Below are 17729 nucleotides of genomic sequence, written 5' to 3' on the forward strand. Positions count from 1 at the left end.
GTATCATCTTAATACAGAGAGAACATTTGTACTTATTTTTCTTTCTTTTTATATAAAGCTTTCTTTTAAGACCTGTTGGAGTTTTTCTTTACTTCAGGGAAATTGAGTCTGTACTCACCAGGGAATTGGTGGGAGGAAAAAATCAAGGGGAGATTTGTGTGTTGGATTGCTAGCCTGGCTTTGCATTCCCTCTGGGGGAATAGGAAAGTACTTTTTGTTTCCAGGATTGGGAACAGAGAGGGAGATTCACTCTGTTTGGATTCACAGAACTTGTGTCTGTGTATCTCTCCAGGAGCACCTGGAGGGGGGAAGGGAAAAAGGATTATTTCCCTTTGTTGTGAGACTCAAGGGATTTGGGTCTTGGGGTCCCCAGGAAAGGTTTTTCAGGGGGACCAGAGTGCCCCAAAACACTCTAATTTTTTGGGTGGTGGCAGCAGGTACCAGGTCCAAGCTGGTAACTAAGCTTGGAGGTTTTCATGCTAACCCCCATATTTTGGACGCTAAGGTCCAAATCTGGGACTAAGGTTATTACAGGGGCCCATGCCCGGTTCACCGGGCTTCAAGCCTTGTGCGGCCTGTCATCTGCCGATGCCCACAGGAGATCCGCACGACTCCTGTCTGAGGTGCCTAGGCAAGTCCCACCTTGCGGACAAGTGTCAGATCTGCAAGGCGTTTAAGCCCCGGACAAAGAAAGAGCGGGACAGTCACTTAAAGCAGCTCTTGATGGAGGCAGTGCTGACTCCCCCATCTTCAGCACCGACTCCGGCACCGGGACCAAGCGTCTCCTCCGCTCCGGACCACCCGGCACCGACAAAGGCTTCGCTTTCCTGCCCGGCACCGGCCCGGCACCCCAGCTGACACCGCTCCCTCTCCCCGAGGAGCAAGAAGCACAGGACTCCTGCGGCATCTACAACTGCACCGCAGTCGGAGCGTGCTTCCAAATCGGACCGCCCGGCACCGTCATCCGCCGCGGCACCGAGCGTCATCGCACCATCGATTCCAGCTTCGCAGGAGCCGTTGAGTCCGGTGCCTCTTAGCTCCCCAGCACGACCTGCGGTTGAGCTCGTCGCGCCTTCCACGCCGGAGACCTTCTCCATGGCACGCGACCTCATCGCCCTGACAAAGCCCGAGCCGCCCCAACCCCCGGCACCGCCGGTGCGGGTTATCCAGTCGATGGGCAAGCCCACCATGGTGCGCCCACGTTCACCGGGCGCTACCGAGCATCGGTCCCGATCCAGATCGAGGGACTACTCTCAGGGGCGCCGATCAAGATCCAGACGCCGCTTGCAGTCCTGGGGCCGCTCCCCGTGGCACCGGTGGTTCTCGCGGCACCGATCAAGATCCCGGTTGCCGTCATACTACTCCCGGCACCGGTCCAGATCGCGGCACCAACGTTCCTACCGAAGCTGTTCCCGGCACGGCAGCACACGGCACCGGTCGACCTCCTGGCACTGAGCTGGTAGCAGGTCCCGGTCCCGATCGAGGTATCGCCATGACTCCCGGTACCGCTCGCCAGCACCGCGCAGAGACGAAATCTGTATGCGCAGGGGCCTGGCACAGTCATCGACAGCTCCTCCGTGGCCTTCACGTCACTCGTCCACCTCTTCACATGTGGACAGCGCCTCCTACGGGGGTTCTGATGTGCAGGCCCACCCGGAGCATGGACCACCGCAATGGTCCTTTTGGACACCCTGGACATACCACCAAGCCCAGGGCGAACCACTGGGCCCAGCAAGCTCCAGCCACTCGGAGTACCGTGCACCAGAGGGCACAGTCAGCCGGCCTCCCCCCTCGGGTATGGAGGAAGACCCTGTGCATTCCCTGGCACAGCAGGATGCCCCAGAGACGGAGGTCCCTCAGGACGAGGCTTCCGTACAGGAACCACTCCTCCCTGGGTTATGTTCTTCCTCGTCCCCAGATGAGGTGGTAGCGGGCACATCTTCATCAGGGCCCCCGCCGATTGATCTCCGCGCACATCAGGACCTTCTGTGGCGCGTTGCCCAAAATATAAACCTTCCTGTAGAGGAAGTCCCTGAAGTAGAGGACCCGGTGGTCAGCATACTCTCCGCAGAAACACCGACCAGGGTGGCCCTCCCCTTCATCAAATCCATCCAGGCGAAGGCGGACACCAAATGGCAATCTCCAGTCTCCATTCCACCCACAGCCCGCGGAGTGGAAAGAAAATATATGGTGCCATCCAAGGGGTATGAGTACCTCTATGTACACCCCGCCTCCTGCTCGTTGGTGGTACAATCAGTCAACGAGTGGGAGCGCCACGGCCAGCAAGCTCCTGCGCCAAAATCCAGAGAAGCCAGGCGCATGGACTTGCTGGGCCGCAAGATTTACTCTGCGGGAGGCCTTCAGCTCCGTGTGGTGAACCAGCAGGCCCTCCTGAGCCGATACAGCCACAACACTTGGGAGGCTGTCGGCAAGTTTACAGAGCTAATTCCCCAGGACTCACGCCAGGAATTTTCAGCTCTCCTGGAAGAGGGGAGGAGGGTTGCCAGGACCACACTGCAAGCGTCCTTAGATGCTGCAGATTCGGCAGCGAGAACGCTGGCGTCGGGTGTAGCCATGCGTCGGATATCGTGGCTGCAGGCTTCCGGACTACCGCTGGAGTTGCAGTACACGATCCAAGACCTGCCATTCGATGGGCAGGGTCTTTTCTCGGAGAAAACAGATCCTAGGCTACAGAGCCTGAAGGATAACCGGGTTATCATGCGTTCGCTGGGAATGCACACACCCCAGACTCAGAGAAGACCATTCCGCCCACACCCTCAGCTCCCTTACCCCCCGCCTCGCCCCAGACAGGACTTTACCCGGAGGCGAGGCCGGCCGAACCGCAGACGACAGTCGGGTCCTCAAAGGGGTAACAATTCTGGGTCCGACAAACCACCACAGGGACCCAAGGCAAACTTTTGAGGGTGCACCCGAGAGCAGCTTACCAATCCCTTCTCTGGATCCTCTTCATTTTTTCAACCGCCTCCGCCCCTTCCTGCCGGCGTGGTCCCAACTGACCTCTGATCGTTGGGTCCTGCGCACGGTGGAGTTTGGATACCGCCTTCAGTTTATTTCTCCACCCCCCTCCCATCCTCCCTCCTCGTCCCTCTTCAGGGACCCCTCTCACGAGCAACTTATCGTCCAGGAGGTTCGCAAGCTCCTGCTCATCGGAGCTATAGAGGAGGTGCTGAAGGAGTTAAGGGGCAAGGGGTTTTATTCCCGGTATTTCTTAATCCCCAAGTCAAAAGGGGGCCTTCGGCCCATCCTGGACCTGCGAGGACTGAACAAATTCATCAAAAAGTTCAAGTTCCGCATGGTATCCTTAGGAACCATCATTCCTTCCCTGGATCCCAGAGATTGGTACACCGCTCTCGACATGAAGGACGCATACTTCCACATTGCGATTTTTCCTCCGCACAGGTGGTATCTACGCTTTGTGGTAAATCAGGATCACTACCAATTCACTGTCCTCCCCTTTGGTCTCTCCTCGGCCCCTCGGGTATTCACCAAATGTATGGCGGTCGTCGCTGCTTCCCTGCACCGTCGTCGTATCCAAGTCTTCCCTTACCTTGACGACTGGCTTATCTGAGGCACTTCGGAGGCGCAGCTGGTCAGCCATGTCGCCATCATCAGGGAGCTATTTGCGAGCCTAGGCTTGACCATCAACCCAGACAAGTCCACTCTGGTGCCTACGCAGAGGATAGAGTTCATCGGGGCATTGCTGGACTCCAACCTTGCGACAGCCAGTCTTCCCCTGCACCGGTTCCAAGCCATAGTTTCCCTGGTCAAAGGCCTACAAGCCTTTCCGACCACGTCTGCTCGAGCTTGCCTCGCTCACCTGGGGCACATGGCCGCATGCACCTTCGTCACGAAGCATGCAAGACTCCACATGCGCCCGCTGCAGACCTGGCTCGCGTTGGTCTATCGACCAGGCAGGGACGCCATAGACACAATCATATCGATTCCACCGATCATTATAGGCTCCCTCAGCTGGTGGACGACGTCCTCCCAAGTGTGTGCGGGCCTACCGTTTCACGCTCCCCAGCTCTCAGTGTCCTTGACAACGGATGTGTCATCGCTAGGCTGGGGTGCACACCTGGGGACCCTGCGCACACAGGGTCTCTGGTCAACAAGAGAGCTGACCCTCCACATCAATGTGCGCGAGCTGCTGGCAGTCCAACTGGCATGCCAGACGTTTCAACGCCATTTACGCGGCCGTTGTGTTGCAGTGTTCACGGACAACACAACGGCTATGTATTACATCAACAAGCAGGGGGGGACTCGGTCGTCCCCGCTGTGTCAGGAAGCAATACGCCTGTGGGACTTTTGTATAGCCCACTCTATTCACCTAGTGGCCTCCTTTCTGCCGGGAGTGCGGAACACCCTCGCGGATCACCTGAGCAGGTCCTTTCTATCCCACGAATGGTCCATCCGTCCGGACGTCCTTTATTCAGTTTTCCGGAGGTGGGAGTTTCCCCAAATAGACCTGTTCGCCTCCAGATCGAACAGGAAATGCCAGGTGTTCTGCTCCCTACAGGGTCGCTCCCCGGGCTCCCTGTCGGACGCGTTCCTCATTCCGTGGAAGGGACGTCTTTGTTACACTTTTCCACCCTTCCCTCTCGTCCACCGAGTCCTGATCAAGGTCCGGAGAGACAGAGCCCGCCTCATCCTGATCGCTCCGGCTTGGCCGCGGCAGCCCTGGTACACCATGCTGCTCGACCTGTCCCTGGCGGACCCAATTACCCTACCTCCTTGGCCGGATCTGATCATGCAGGATTTCGGCAGGATGCGCCATCCGGATCTACAGTCCCTCCATCTGACTGCATGGCTCCTGGCTGGTTAAGCCAGTCCGAGTTGCGCTGTTCTGCAGCAGTACAACAAGTGTTGCTGGGCAGCAGGAAGCCTTCCACGCGTTCAACCTACCTCGCGAAATGGAAGCGCTTCTGCTGCTGGTGCAACCAGCACGGCCACGCCCCACACTCCGTACTAGTCCCCACTATCCTGGACTACGTGTGGTCTCTCAAGCAGCAGGGATTGGCGATCTCCTCTCTACGCGTTCACCTCGCGGCTATATCCACCTTCCATCCAGGCGAGGCTGGCAAGTCCGTTTTTTCCCACCCCATGGTGTCAAGATTCCTCAAGGGCTTGGAGCAACTGTATCCTCACATCAAACGGCCTACTCCTACTTGGGACCTGAACCTTGTCTTGACCAGGCTCATGGCGCCCCCCTTCGAACCTTTAGCCACATGCTCACTGCTGTACCTGTCCTGGAAAGTGGCCTTCCTAGTCGCTATCACTTCGGCTAGACGAGTCTCGGAGCTTCGGGCTCTGACCGTGGACCCTCTGTATACTGTATTCCATAAGGACAAGGTACAGCTGCGACCGCACCCGGCGTTCCTCCCTAAGGTCGTCTCCGCCTTTCATGTTAACGTGTTCCTGCCAGTCTTTTACCCAAAGCCGCATTCATCCCGATGAGAGCAACAGCTCCATTCCTTAGATGTCCGAAGGGCTCTCGCTTTCTACATTGAGAGGACCAAACCCTTCCGCCGTTCACCACAATTGTTTGTGGCAGTGGCGGAGCGCATGAGGGGCATGGCAATCTCCTCCCAGCGTATCGCATCCTGGGTGATGTCCTGCATCCGGACATGTTACGACTTGGCCCACGTTCCTGCGGGACCTCTTACCGCCCATTCTACCAGGGCTCAAGCTTCATCTGCCGCGTATTTGGCCCATGTCCCCATACAGGAAATCTGCCACGCGGCCACCTGGTCTTCTGTACGCACCTTTGCATCACACTATGCACTGGTCCAGCAGGCTAGAGACGACGACGCTTTCGGCGCAGCGGTTTTACAGTCTGCAACGTCTCGCTCCGACCCCACCGCCTACGTAAGGCTTGGGAATCACCTAATTGGAATGGATATGAGCAAGCACTCGAAGAAGAAAAGACGGTTACTCACCTTTGTAACTGTTGTTCTTCGAGATGTGTTGCTCATATCCATTCCACACCCGCCCTCCTTCCCCACTGTCGGAGTAGCCGGCAAGAAGGAACTGAGGAGCGGGCGGGCCAGCAGGGGTATATATCAGGCACCATACCGGCGCCACTCCAGGGGGCGACCTGCTGGCCCACCGAGTGCTGGTAGGGTAAAAAGTCTCCGACGAACGTGCACGCAGCGCGCGCACACCTAATTGGAATGGATATGAGCAACACATCTCGAAGAACAACAGTTACAAAGGTGAGTAACCGTCTTTTATTACGTGTCCCTGGCCTCTGTATGCCAGAAGCTGGGAATGAGTGAAAGCGGATGGATCACTTGATGATTACCTGTCCTGTTCTTTCCCTTTAGGGCACCTGGAAGACAAATACGGGTCTAGATGGACCCTTGGTCTGACCCAGTAGGGCCATTCTTATGATCTTATTTATCATTACAGTATTATTATTACATTATGAAAATGGCAACACTCTTCCAAGATCTCACTTTCTTAGTTTGTATCACTTAGGAGCCTTGTCTTATAATAGGCTTATTCAATGTTTCATCAAGGAGTATCAGATGTGAAACAGCATGATGGTATTTAAGAAGCCAACTCAAAGAGTTCCTCCTGCATAAGCATTCAGGTCTTGAGCAGTCCAGGCAAAGAACGCACGTTACAATAAAGCTTAAACTTGTTTGTCATAATAATTTAAAAAACAACACTAGCTGCCTATTTAATTTTAAAAACAGCAAAAAATATCCACCTCCCTTTCCATTTCTTGTAAGGAGTCTTGAAGTTTAAATCTCCTCAGTGATACATATGCTTGCTTTGATCCTCTTAGCTCTTGGAAGTCCAGGGGCTCCAGACTGCTGGCCCCTTGCTTCTTGGGGTCCCTAGGGACAGCTCTGGCCGCCATTAGGGAATTTTTTTCCCAAGAACCCTCTGTAACATTTCACAAACCACCACTGGACTAGAATAGGGACCCTAGAGCTAAACAATTTGGAGTATCTAACTGTTGTCAACTCAGTTGATTTATCACAAGCCTCATGGCCTTACCCCACTCACATTGTTCTTCAGGGGATTACAGGAGAATCTTTCATTTCTTTTACTAATTATTTATTTAATTATTTTACAAAAAAACTTCTTGTCCTCTGGTTGCAGAGAAAAGCCTGAAAACATGACTAGAGTGTAGCAAAAAGACACAGACGTTAGAAGGCGATGAACTCTGAATTTATTAAAATCTCATTATTTTGGGGGGCCTAGGTCATGATTTTTTTGTTTGGGGGTTGGCAATACTGGAATATGTCTCCCCCAACCTCACCCGCCCAAAGAAGTAAGTAAGTGTGTGTGTGTGTGTGTGTGTGTGTGTGTGTGTGTGTGTTTGGCCAACTGATGGCCAGACACTAGAACAAACATCTAGATCAACACAGATGAAACCCCATGAGGATTGCCAACTCTAACTGAAGTTATTCCGGGAGATTTTTTTTCCCCAACATGATGTAGTGCCATTTTCTTAAAATATCCTATTAAATTCTCCTGGATTGCTTTCAATAGTCACTGGGAGATTGATGTCAATTCCAGGAGACTCCAGGGCAATCCTGCAGGGTTGGCAACATTAGACCCCATGCCCATGGGGAACCCCAGTAGGTCAGGATGAAATGCAGAGACAGAATTTCTCGATACTTTAAATAACTGCTTCTTGGAGCAGCTGGTACAGGAACTCACAAGGGGAGAGGCAATTCTCGATTTAGTCTTGAGTGGAACACAGCATCTGGTCTAAGAGGTAACTATAACAGGACTGCTTGGAAATAGTGATCATAATATAATAACATTTAACATTTCTGTGGTTGGAAGAACACCTCAGCAGCCCAGCACTGTGGCATTTAATTTCAGAAAGGGGAACTATGCAAAAATGAGGAGGTTAGTTAAACAGAAATTAAAAGGTACATTGAGTAGAGTGAAATCTCTGCAAGCTGCATGAACACTTTTCAAAGACACCATAATAGAGGCCCAACTTAAATGTATACTCCAAATTAAAAAACACAGTAAAAGAACTAAAGAAGAGCCACTGTGCTTCTTTTACATGCTTGTTAAGCCAGTGAGAGATAAAAAGGCATCTTTTAAAAAGTGGAAGTCAAATCCTAGTAAGGTAAATAGAAAGGAGCATAAACACTACCAAATTAAGTGTGAAAATGTAATAAGAAAAGCCAAAAAGAAGAACAGCTAGCCAAACATTCAAAAGATAATAACAAAATGTTTAAGTACATCAGAAGCAGAAAGCCTGCTAAACAACTAGTGGGGCCCCTGGACTATCGAGATACAAAAGGAGCACTTAAAGATGATAAAGTCATTGCGGAGAAACTAAATGAATTCTTTGCTTCAGTCTTCAGTCTTCATGGATGAGGATGTTAGGGAGATTCCCAAACCTGAGCCATCCTTTGTAGGTGACAAATCTGAGAAATTGTCACAGATAGAAGTGTCATTAGAGAAGGCTTTGAAATTAATCGATAAACTTAACAGTAACAAGTCACCTGGACCAGATCGTGTTCGCCCAAGAGTTCTGAAAGAACTCAAATGTGAAATTGCGGAACTATTAACTAAGGTTTGTAACTTGTCCTTTAAATCAGCCTCTGTACCCAATGACTGGAAGATAGCTAATGTAACGCCAATGTTTAAAAAAGGGCTATAGGTGATCCCGGCAATTACAGACCAGTAAGTAATGTCAGTAATGGCAAATCAGTTGAAACAATAGTAAAGAATAAAATTGTCAGATACATAGAAGAACATAAATTGTTGGAGGCAAAAGTCAGCATGGTTTCTGTAAAGGGAAGTCGTGTCTTACTAATCTATTAGAGTTCTTTGAAGGGTCAACAAACATGTGGATTAGGGAGATCCAGTGGACATAGTGTACTTAGATTTCCAGAAAGATTTTGACAAGGTCCCTCACCAAAGGCTCTTATGTAAATTAAGTTGTCATGAGATAAGAGGGAAGATCCTTTCATGGATTGAGAACTGGTTAAAAGACAGGGTAAGAACAAAGGGTAGGAATAAATGGTAAATTTTCAGAATGGAGAGGGGTAACTAGTGGTGTTCTCCAAAGGTCAGTCCTAGGACCAATCCTATTCAATTTATTCATAAATGATCTGGAGAAAGGGGTAAACAGTGAGGTGGCAAAGTTTGCAGAGAACACTAAACTGCTCAAGATAGTTAAGACCAAAGCAGACTATGAAGAACTTCAAAAAGATCTTACAAAACTAAGTGATTGGGCAACAAAATGGCAAATGAAATTTAATGTGGATAAATGTAAAGTAACACACATTGGGAAAAATAACCCCAACTATACATATAATATGATCGGGGCTAATTTAGCTACAACTAATCAGGAAAACGTTCTTGGAGTTATCCTGGATAGTTCTCTGAAGACGTCCATGCAGTGTGCAGCAGCAGTCAAAAAAGCAAACAGGATTTTAGGAATCATTAAAAAGGGGATAGAGAATAAGATGGAGAATATCTTATTTCCCTTATATAAATCCATGGCACGCCCACATCTTGAATACTACGTACAGATGTGGTCTCCTCATCTCAAAAAAAGATACTGGCATTAGAAAAGGTTCAGAGAAGGACAACTAAAATGATTAGGGGTTTGGAACAGGTCCCATATGAGGAGAGATTAAAGAGGCTAGGACTTTTCAGCTTGGAAAAGAGGAGACTAAGGGGGGATATGATAGAGGTATATAAAATCATGATTGATGTGGAGAAAGTGAATAAGGAAAAGTTATTTACTTATTCCCATAATGTAAGAACTAGGGGCCACCAAATGAAATTAATGGGCAGCAGGTTTAAAACAAATAAAAGGAAGTTCTTCATCACACAGTTCACAGTCAACTTGTGGAACTCCTTACCTGAGGAGGTTGTGAAGGCTGAGACTATAACAGCGTTTACAAGAGAACTGGATAAATTCATGGAGGTTAAGTCCATTAATGGCTATTAGCCAGGATGGGTAAGGACTGGTGTCCCTAGCCTCTGTTTGTCAGAGGGTGGAGATGGATGGCAGGAGAGAGATCACTTGATCATTACCTGTTAGGTTTACTCTCTCTGGGGCACTTGGCATTGGCCACTGTTGGCAGACAGGGTACTGGGCTGGATGGACCTTTGGTCTGACCCAGTGTGGCCTTTCTTATGTTCTAATGTCTCCCTACATGGTTCTGATTGCAAAAATGGAAGTACGTTTTTCAAAAGTGCCTATGTCCTGTTTTCAAAATGAGATAGGCATTTAGGAGTCTACACCCCCATTGACTTTCAATGAGACTTATGGTGGAATTCTTAGGTACCTAGGTCTCATTGACTGTCAGTGGAATGTAGGCTTCTAAATCACTTTTGTAAATAGGACTTAGGGACAGGGCCGGCTTTAGGCCGATTCCCCCGAATCAGACCCCGCGTCCTAAAGAAGAGCGCCTAACTTTTTAATTTTTACTCACTCGGCGTTGGTCTGTGTCTTTGACAGCATTTTGGTGGTGGAAGACCTGGAGCGAGTGAAGGACCCGCCGCCGAAGACTCGGACTGCTGCTGGGTATTTGAATCGGGCCCCGCACTTCCTAAAGCCGGCCCTGCTTAGGGATTGTCTCCACTAGAAAGTTTTGCTGCATTAACTAATATAGTTAGAGTACCAACCGCCCTCCGCCTACCCGCCCAGTGTGGATGCTGTTATACCAGTATAGCTTACTCTGGTTTAGGAAGCACAATAAGCTATACTGTTATAAGGCACACTTACACCAGTCTGTACAAGGGCTTATGTCGGTATAATTATATCAGTAAAAATTCTCACACCTAATCAACAGGCTTCTAAGTCACAGGCTTTTGAAAATTTGACTTGGGGGCTATAACTGTTTAGCAGAGTCTCTCACATTACTACAGACCAGATGTGAATCAGGAGTGAGACCAATCCTTGTGACTCAGAAGAAGCAAGTTAGCTTTCCCCCCTTCTGGCTGAGAGCTGGTTTACAAAGAATGTTTTGCTGGCATAGCTGTGTCTGGTAGGAGTGTGGGGAAAAAAATCATTTTGCTATGCCAGCAAAAATCCTAGTGTAGTGTAGATGCAGTTTTACTGCCAAAACAGTCCTTTTGCCAGTAGAGTTTTTCCCATTTGAGGAGCTGGTATAAGCTACACTGGTTAAAAGGCAACCTCTTTTTTTGCCAGTATAAGGTGCTTTTCCACAAGGGCGGTTTGCTGGTATAGCTCTATTCGTATACAGTAGCTACCCTGGCAAGCCCTTTTCAGATGGCCTCTGTTTTCTGGAGACTCGTGAAACTTGTCTCAGCTAGACTGAATATTTTTGCATAACTTTTGTGGGCCTTTATTAAAACATCTATTGAGTTCTTCCCAGAAATGGATACATTTCTCAATCTTGAATAATTTGTTTTTTGTTGCTGTCTCCATTGTGTGTTTTTAAGTTGTCTTGGTCTCTTTTGTATGTGTGTTGTAAGTTATTTTTCCCCTTTTGTTTTGTTGCTGTATCTGATAAACAATATTGGTGTGGAGGGGAAAGCGGTGAAGCAGAATTGTTACCAAAAAACCCTATGAATACACTTCAGAGTTCACCATGTTGAGAGTACTCCAGCAAATACGTATTCACACAGGCATATGCACTAGAATTGTGAATAATCTTGATCTGAACTTTGCAGCTTCATTTAATTTGCTTTCATGGGACAGTTTCTTCTTTTCAGAAACTCTGGCATGTGGAATATTATGGTAAACCTGAAGTTTAAACCTCAAAACAAACATAGCCACACAGGGGAATGGAAGATGATGAAATAAAACCTGCTATTAGGTCTCTGACTATCTGCATAATTGATCAGTGCCTTTTGAACCTCTCATTTCTTTCTGCACTTCAGTATTCTCTTTGATAAGCCATTGTGATTGCTTGACAATGGGGGAATGTGACTGTGCCCTGGCTAATGGGCAAAGGTGACTGTCACCAGGGACTTCTTGTGGGCTAAGTGCTACCTTTAAAAATCGTGTGTCAACTGTTGCCCCGAGCTGACCACGATGGACTTATGGCTTCTTTTGTCTCTCTTACAGAACATGAGCTATGTTGCGAATTCCATACTGGGAGTTCATCCTTCTTGAATTTCAGGCTACCAAGCAAAGTATTTTTTCTCCCCCTACTCTCCCCTCCGCATAACTGCTGCTGTCTTGCTCTCTCCTCCCAAGTCACCATGACCAAATTAACCCAAGTTTGACTGGCCAGGCATGTCAGTCCCTTTCCAGCTGCCTCTCTTCCTTTAACATTTGCACTGTCCATACTGCACTGCAGAGGTACACTCCGGACCATCGCATACTGTAGGGAGCCAAAATGGCAGGGCTGCTTTGTAAAAAACGAACAAAAGGAGGTATGCAAAAGGATTTGTCATGCACAAAACTCTAAGGTTTGTAAGCTACCCGTGTGGAGCAGAGTTCTTGCTGTGAGCTTCTGGCTTTCTGTAAGTGAGTCTCTGTCTGCAGGACTGTCTTTTAGATTTCGCTTTATTGAAATGGCAGCGCTTTGCTCTGACTAGGTGCTTGCTTCAGAAATAGGACAGAACCTTTTGCTCTTGTGGAATTCAGCCCAGCAAATTGGCTTTTAAGAGCAAACATGTTTCTTCAGCTGTGTGTGAGATGGGCACTGGGTGCATAATGCATGACTGTATTTATTTCCATCTTTTAACTTTTTCCTTATGTGTTTTTGAGCCCTTAGCCATAGAAGTGGTGTTGTGGAAAGGAGGAGATTTAATTAGCTGAAAATACTTTATTTTGTTTTATTTTTAAAATGCAAAAATTACACTTTGAAATCATCTCCTTCCTTATCTACTTTGGTCAGAGAGCTTCCTTTTTTAATCAAACTCCTGGGGGAAAAAAGCAATGTAGCTGCATTTTAGAAGTAGGCTTGGCAGAATTTGATGTTTTTTGGACAATTTCGATGGATAGTAGTGATTTGATTATTTTTATGCATTTTTTTCAATTTAAGTTGTCAGAGTTGTGGGAAATTATGAGGGGAGGTCAGACAATAATACTTTAATGGCAGCAGATGTGATTCAAAATGTTAAGCTTTGTAACCCGATACAACATCAGATGTCAAAAACATAAAGTAAATGTCCTTAAATCAAACCCTAATAAGTTCTCAAATAGCATTTTTTTGGCTTTCCTGTTCTGTAAATTTTGATGATTAGTGATGGAAATACTTTTTCTCAGTTGCGTGTGTGTGTGTACATGTAAGATGATTGCTGACATTTACCGATTAAAAAGATCAAATCCTTCCAAGCCTTGTTTAAATGTAGTTTTCTGAAAGCATCTTGTTTATTTATTTAGCACACAGTGGGTGCCAGGTACTTTAAAATAAATGTACTCTCCACGGCAATGACTGTCTCATCATCTATCTTTCCCCAACATTCATTGCAGGGAGGCCCTGGTCCTGATGGGAGATTTTGGGTGCTACAGTAATGGTGTAAATGCTTCTAATAATGAAGATAAAACTTCTGCCATGAAGAGTTAGTAATTTAGGCTGAGATTTTCAAAGGCAACTTGATTGAATGGGATTTGGGTGTCCAAATCTCTAGGGAAGCATGTTCCAGATCTGCAAAACCTTATTTGTGATTATTCCTACTTGCGTGCGTATTTCCATTGACTTCTCAATGTAAGGAGTACTTAAGGGAATAAGGGTTTGCAGGATTGAGCCCTAAGTGGACACACACAGAGGATGTCATGCTATGAAAAGACACTCAACTTAGCATGTGACTTTTTAGTTCTCTGATTTTTTGTTTAGAGGAATTTTGAAAAAATTAATAAAATCCTTAGTGTCTTTTTAAAATTAAATATGTTTAGGTAAAAAGCTACAGTATATACAGCATATTCCATATATAGTAGAGAATGCAGTTTTGCTCCTGTCCTTTTGCAAGAAGTATACAATACCAAAAGTGAGCTGTACCTTATTACTGGCAGGACACACTCTTGTTTCATATTAACTCTAGCAGGTCACTTTAACGTGGATCTTAATCCATTTGCTCTCAAAATATATGAATCTGGCATTTGCTCCTTGTGGGGCCATAAGGACAACATGTGGCATTCAGGGAATTTATACTTACTTGATAGCCTGCCAGAAAGCAGAAACTAGTTCACCTCTTGGAATCCTCATTAGGAAAAGTGATAAATGGTTTTAAGTGCCTTCTCTTTGGCTGCCAGTGAAATGTTGCACAGAGATTATCGCGTGCGTGTCCCAAGCATTCTAATTCTCTGTTAACCTCTTTCTGTATAGGTGGAGAGTAGTGACATGGGACTTTATAATATGTGTAATGAGCATTGGCCTGCTAAACCTGGGGTTGTGAGTTCAATCCTTGAGGTGGGCCATTTGGAGATTGGTCCTGCTTTGAGCAGGAGGTTGGACTTAGATGATCTCTTGAGGTCCGTTCCAACCCTAATGATCTATGACTGTAACAATTCTCTATATACAAATGGCTAGAGTATATGGGTTGATCTTACTACAGGAAAGGGGAGTAGAGATCTATTTTTAAAAGAACTGCTTGATGGGAGATCAGTGGGGTTTAGATTGCCTTTTTCCCCAGGAAAGGACTGCTCTGTTGAGCTTGTGGTTATTTACCTGTTTATATGGAAATCCGTGCTTTGCCCCAAAAGGGCCCCAAGGGCTTGGGCTTCCCGTGTAGTCTCCTGCACAGACAATGAAAACATTCTTGGCACTCCTGGAGTGATGTTGCACTTTTTTGGTAGGTTGGAGGAGGACTGATTATCTACAGACTTAAAGTTCTGCTTTTACTGTGCCTTGGAACCTAGGTCTTTGTATCCCTGTCCACCACACCCTTCCTCATTGGCCAATACTATGTGAAGCAGGTGATAGCATAATGCTGACAGACCCCGGTTGTCAGCGGGCAGGATCGAACCTGGGACCTCTGGAGATATATGCATGAGCCTCTACTGCATGAGCTAAAAGCCATATGGCTGTTAGTTAAGGCTGTAGAGCAGACTCATTAATCTCTCTCTAAGTGGTCTCAGTGCCACTAAATGGGACAGAACATCACATCCAGGAGGTGTGTGGGTTACAATAGGCAAACCTAAAAAGTTGGGAGAAGCATCCATAAATGTGGCAGCTTTTGTGGCACCCTAATGTATCCTAACTTTTTCTTGGTCTGTTAATGTCATGAGAACAGGAGATTACTAGCACTTCATGGTAAAAGCAGATTAAGGTTAAATAGGACCAGGATTCACTATAATTTTGAGATTTCCCCCCCTTACATAGGTCCTATCTCTTCCCTATCCCATAGTCCCTTGCTGACTCCCACTATTCTTGATAATTTTCTTTTCTCCACTCCTGAGTTATTGATCTTCCTTCAAAGCGTGATAGCCCAGGGAGACCAGATCCTAAAGATTCTACTGCTGCCTTCAGATGGGTCCGAAATACTGCAAGAGCTGCTTTCTCATGATATTTTGGCATTTCCACTTTCACTCCTCACCGTGACCGTGCAGGGCAGAAAGACGTGAAACTGAAAATGACAGCAGCAGCAAAAGTTATCCAAACTTCAACCTGGGGGGGTGAAGACTGATCGTGGGTTTTTATTTTTCCTGGACTTTATCCATCCCTAAGTTCAGTGTAGCACCAGGCCCCAAAGTGGGTTGTTGTCAGCAGAGATTGGACATGGTGCCTCTGGATCTAGAAGCATGAACCTATTCTTCTTGAGCTAAAATAATCCAGCTCTGTTAGCAAAGTCTGTAGCAGGCTCATCAATCTCTATATGTGACCAGCCACTACTGGAGATCCGCAGAGCACCGCATTGAGTTTCTGTGGGTTCCGGTAGCCTACATAGTTTCCTTGTACAGTGCTTTTGTCTTATTTCAAACCCATCTGTTCCTTTAAATTAAAATAAGTGGAGGATTTTGTTATCCATAGGGGCTTTAAGGTGATATCCGTTAATAGCGTGTGATGGTACTAATAGCACATACAATCCTTTTGCTTTTCTTCTAGCTGTGCACAAACGCTCTTATTCCATCCAACACTGGTGAGAGTTAGGTATGTTAATATTAGTAGCTGAAAGGCCATGCTGCTGCAGCAGTGTAATTTGTAAAGTTGTGTGTTTAAAAAAAAAAAAAAAACAAACAAAAACTAAAAAAAGCTGTAAATAGCTGAACATCCCAAGGCTGATTGAACCTGGTGATATGCTAAGCAAAAAGGGCTCTCAGCTATGCCTCTAGCCATTTCCGTTGGTTCATACTGACTCAACAGACATTCTAGGCTTCAGAGAGATGTTTGGTGTTATGATGCATGTCAGTTGTGTTGATTTGTTTGTAGGAGGATTGTGCTGGGAGACTTGTTGATTTGTGTGAGTTGTGAATGGGAGGGGGATGGTGGTGTTGCCATGAGGGTTATGGGTATGTTTTGGATTATTGTATGTGCTGGTTGTGATGTTGTGCGGGTGGTTTTGAGGAACTGTGACGGCTATGCCAAGTAATCCACCATCTCTTCAGTTTCCCTCATACAACCAATGAAATTGTTGTTGAATGAAAATTAGCTGTAAAGAAAGGATGGTGACTGGTTGAGTTACTGCTGATATTACAGTGGTGTAGGACTCTTGGACTATCATAGATACATACCTTTACTGTCACACAGGTGTAATTCATGAAGTCAGAATGGCTAAGAACTTAAAAACTGGATGATAGCAGACCATGAATCAGGGCCGGTGCTACCATTAAGGCAAATTAGACGGTCGCCTCGGGCGCCAAGATTAGGGGGCGCCAAAAAGCGATGCTCCCAATTTTTTTTTTACAGCAGTTCCTCCCCAAGCGCGGTTGCTGCTCCACTTCTCCCGCCTCCCAGGCATGCAGCGCCAATCAGCTGTTTGGCGCTGCAAGTCTGGGAGGAGAATTAAAGCGGGGGTGCTGTGCTTGGGGAGGATGCGGAGCAGAGGTGAGCTGGGGTGGGGAGGTGCTGCACAGCTCCCGAGGGGGGGAAACTGCCACAGGGGGCGCCTCAGGGCGGGGGGGAGCTGCCTTGGGGGGGTGCCTCAGGGCAGGGGGGGACGGGGAGCTGCCGCAGGGCTGGGGGGAAGGGGGGTGCAAGGTGGAAGTTTTGTCTAGGGCGCGAAACTTCCTTGCACCGGCCTTGCCATGAATGCTGGCATAATTGAACCCAGTAATATTCTGGGCAAAAAAAACCTCTCAGCCATGCTTCACCCTGACTCAACAGTCATTCTAGGCTTCAGAGGGACATATAGAGTGACAATCCTGGAATCTTGTTCTATAGATCCATTTTACAGATGGCTGAATGAAGACACAGACTAGTTGAGCGACTTGTCCAAGATCCTACAGAGAGGTCCGTGACAGCTATGGGTTTAGAGCTCAAGTTTAAAGATTCCAGTCTTATGCTTGATCCCCTAGCCCAGGCGTTCTCAAACTGGGAGTCGGGACCCCTCAGGGGGTGACGAGGTTATTACCTGGGGGGTCGCGAGCTGTCAGCCTCCATCCCAAGCCCCGCTTTGCCTCCAGCATTTATAATGGTGGTAAATATATTAAAAAGTGTTTTTAATTTATTGAGGGGGGATTGCACTCAGAGGCTTGCTGTGTGAAAGAGGTCACCAGTGCAACAGTCTGAGAACCACTGCTGTAGCCTAGCCCATACTATGCCTCTTTATGATGTCAATGCCAGTGTTTCACTAAAACCCCTTTTACTGTTTCTCAAGTCTTCCTTGGGTTCTTTCAGGCTTTTTGTTAATTATAGTGG

At 47.4% G+C, this 17729-nt stretch overlaps 1 protein-coding gene across 7 annotated transcripts in view; it reads left to right on the top strand.

The window, feature by feature from the left end:
- Positions 1 to 17729, top strand: part of PARVB (parvin beta) — a 219384-nt gene that overhangs the window by 34377 nt on the left and 167278 nt on the right. Inside the window, exon 1 of one of the 7 annotated variants that reach the window (XM_050925066.1) lies at positions 10521 to 10540. The exons of the other annotated variants lie outside the window; for them this stretch is intronic. The gene's annotated coding sequence lies outside the window, so the exon portion shown is untranslated. Of the gene's footprint in view, positions 1 to 10520; positions 10541 to 17729 lie in introns of those variants that run through there. 7 annotated transcript variants of the gene reach the window in all.

The sequence above is a fragment of the Gopherus flavomarginatus genome, chromosome 1 (assembly GCF_025201925.1).
Source record: "Gopherus flavomarginatus isolate rGopFla2 chromosome 1, rGopFla2.mat.asm, whole genome shotgun sequence".
Lineage (NCBI taxonomy): Eukaryota > Metazoa > Chordata > Testudines > Testudinidae > Gopherus > Gopherus flavomarginatus.